The sequence below is a fragment of the Lagenorhynchus albirostris genome, chromosome 4 (genome assembly GCF_949774975.1).
Source record: "Lagenorhynchus albirostris chromosome 4, mLagAlb1.1, whole genome shotgun sequence".
Lineage (NCBI taxonomy): Eukaryota > Metazoa > Chordata > Mammalia > Artiodactyla > Delphinidae > Lagenorhynchus > Lagenorhynchus albirostris.
Genome location: NC_083098.1, coordinates 69,275,517 through 69,279,069, shown reverse-complemented (window position 1 = coordinate 69,279,069; position 3,553 = coordinate 69,275,517). Strand labels below are relative to the sequence as shown.

Below are 3,553 nucleotides of genomic sequence, written 5' to 3'. Positions count from 1 at the left end.
GAAGAGAGGGAAGGGAAGGGAAGAGAAGGAGAGAGAATTCTGGAGATAGGACAGTCCCAGGTCTCATTAAATAAGCAGCTCAACAACATTATTGAGACCCAACTATCTTCAATATTTCCCCTCATCCATCTTTAGGATGTTCCTTTTCCTTTGAAAGCAGTGGTTTTCAAACTTTAACCTGTGTCTGAATCACCTGGAGAGCTTGTTACAGCATAGGGCTTCTACTTTAGTAGCTCTGGGCTGGAGTGGGTCAAGATTTTGTTTTTCTAACTTATTTCAAGGTAACGTTGATGCTGCTGGGTGCACCCTAATTTAAGAAATAATCTTACTGACTCCCCTCATGGCTCCCTAAATGGGTGGAAACTTTTCAGGCATTTAATACAGATTTCAGCATCCTTAGACAGAAAATAAAACACCCCTATCTAGTGTCTCATTTTAGAAACTTTTTTTTTCATAAGCCAGTGAGTTGCCTTTCCCTCTCTTTTTATTTTTGAGAATTTTGCTATATGTCCATAACTAAAGCAAGGTCTCTGTAGCATGATTTAGTTTATCCGTGTTTATTTAGATACATCAAAATTGACCATCTGGGTTCTCCTGAAGACCTTGATCACCTGCAGGGCAGTAAAAAATAATTTGTTTTATAAGCAACAAAATGGGCAGAATGATTATGAATAGGAAATTAACAGAGCCTTAAACAATAACAGAAATTGCTGTAAATTTTATCTCTCTGTTTTTTACATAAATTAAGCTATGAAAGATGCATTGTTCTTTTTATTTTATTTTATTTTTTTTGCGGTATGCGGGCCTCTCACTGTTGTGGCCTCTCCCGTTGCGGAGCATAGGCTCCGGACCCACAGGCTCAGTGGCCATGGCTCATGGGCCCAGCCACTCCACGACATGAGGGATCTTCCTGGACCGGGGCACGAACCCGTGTCCCCTGCATCGGCAGGCGGACTCTCAACCACTGCGCCACCAGGGAAGCCCTCATTGTTCTTTTTTAAAAAAAGAATTTTATTGTTCAGTTCTATTATTTTCCCTTTTGTCATATTTCATTAGTAATAATTTAATTTCCCAATTCTGTGGTTTAATTTTAGTGTCAATTTATTAAATATTTAATTTATTTAATCTGATTTTTATAATAAATATGTATGCAGTAATAATTATTTGTCTAAATAGATTCTTGCTTGATTCCCATAGGTTTACTGAATTGCTCTGCTTTTCATTATTTTCCGGTTTATTTGCAATCATTTTCTTTTGCATTTACTTACTAGAGATTATTTAATATTATCTAGTATCCTGTGGTTATTTTGGAGAATCTTAATTTTTAAAAGTATAAATCTCTCCCCATAGGGGCCCAGTGTGCAATGGCTGCAAACAGCAGCCTCCTCGGTAGTGTATGCAGCCTGTTACCTGCATGGGTTGCCCCAAGGGACCTTAGAGACAGCGCTTTCCAGTGGACATTCATGACTGGCATGCTGTTCCCAATCTAGGCTCCAGACAGGTATGCCCGGTGCCTTTGGAAAGCCCCAGGACACAGTGGCCAGGGTCCACATTGGCCAAGTCATAATGTCCATCAGCACTAAGCTGCAGAACAAGGAGCATGTGATTAAGGCCCTCTATAGGGCCAAGTTCAAGTTCCCTGGCCATCAGAAGATCCACATCTCCAGGAAGTGGGGATTTACTAAGTTTAATGCGGATGAATTTGAAAACATGATGGCAGAAAAGCAGTTCATCTTGGAAGGCTGTGGGGTCAACTACATCCTTAATTTTGGCCCTCTAGACAAATGGCGGGCCCTGCACTCATGAGAGCCTTGGTGCTGCCCCCTCCTTACTCATGTCCACCAATAAATCCTACTTTCCTGTGGGGAAAAAAAAAGTATATATCTCCTTTGATCATGTTTCTATTCTTGATTTTTAAGTTTCATCACATTATAACATAAAATATCTATCCTTTTGGAACTAAATACGAGTATCTTTGTAATCAAGTATATGATAGGTTTTTGTAAGGGAAGTATGGATAAAAGAAAAATGTGCATTATCTATAGAGATGAAAATTGCATACATGTAACATTTGTATACACAAACATTTAAGGTTTTGATGATGCATTATTTAAATCTTTTATGTTATTGCTATATATTTGGTTTTCTGTATAACTGGCATCTTACATTCTCAAAAGGGTATATTAAATCATCCACTAAACTTGTACTTTTTTTAAGTTGCCCTGCATTTCCAATTAGTTTTTATTTATTTGGCTTTTTGTCATTTGTTTATAAGTGGCTGGTAGCTTCATGGATTTAAAATTTAGTAAGTACATGTTCTTCTTTCTCCTACAGAATGCTTTTGACCCTTAGCTCCAATTTGATATTTATTTGCTATGTATGATTTTTTTTCATTTTCACTTGCTTGGCATATATTTGTTTAAGCCTTAGTTTTCACTTTTAGGCTAGTTTGTTATGGATGATATCTACCTTATTGACTTTTTTTAATATCCAGTCTGCCCTCCACATCGACATCAGATCGAATTCACGGATGTGGAACTCGGAAAGACCAAGCACTGCTTGTACTACTCTGTTTTATATAAGGAACTTAATTGAGCATCCATGGATTTTGGTATCACCGAGGGAGGGGGCGTGTCCTGGAACCAACAGCCCGAGGATAATGAAGGGCAACTGTATGAATCTTATGGGCTGACACCCAATCTGACAACATCTGTATTTTGATAAGGGAGTCAGCCAATCCACATGTAGTGTAATAACTGACATTTGATTGTATTCCTGTCATTGGTACCTATTATCTGATTGTGTTTCTGCTCATTTATCTTTCACTTTTCCTAGTTCTTAAATTCAGTTCTGCTTTTCAATTTTGCCTGATCCTTCCCTTTCTTATCAACAATAAGTAAAGCCATATTTCTTCAGTCTTTCAAATTATGCTCTCACCCACATGATTTATTCACCAACAGCTTTTCCATCAGAGTGAAACATTTTGAATACTTTCGCTTTGCTACTTCCTTCTTCTACAACATGAAAGCTTAATTTAGAATTATTTTACTTGCCTGATTTTATCTCTGATTATATTGCCAAAATATAAAATGCCTTAGTTCTGGGTTATTATATATTTTTCTCACACACTTTATCTTCTGCCTCAATAATCATAATTTATTACTAATTTTTACCTATAGTTATGATATTACCATCTGAATTTAAGCATAGATAATATAAGGTTTTTCACCAGCCACTGTTTGCCTAATGTATCTTTAAATATCTGTACTGATGCAATTGATATTTGGTTAGAGTACATATAGGAGTGAATATTTTCTGAGTTCTCACATGTCTAAATATGTCATACTTGATGTTGACAGTAAAGGGACATACTGGCTGGATAGAGGACTCTGGCTTTCTGTCATATTCTCTCAGTCTACAGATGTTCTTCCAATGTCCTTATCTTCTAGTATAGCAGATAACATAACTAAGTAGGATTTATTTGGGTCTGAAGGTCAGTAAAATATCCATTTATCCTGAGAATGTAGAAATATTACTGTTGTGCCTTAGAATG

General features: G+C 36.9%; 1 non-coding gene across 1 annotated transcript; it reads left to right on the top strand.

Moving 5' to 3' along the window:
• The first annotated feature begins 1,316 nt into the window (after nucleotides 1–1,316).
• On the top strand, nucleotides 1,317–1,446 carry LOC132520111 (small nucleolar RNA SNORA70). The gene has a single exon (XR_009540476.1). It is a non-coding gene; the product is annotated as a small nucleolar RNA SNORA70 (small nucleolar RNA).
• The last annotated feature ends 2,107 nt before the right edge of the window (nucleotides 1,447–3,553 follow it).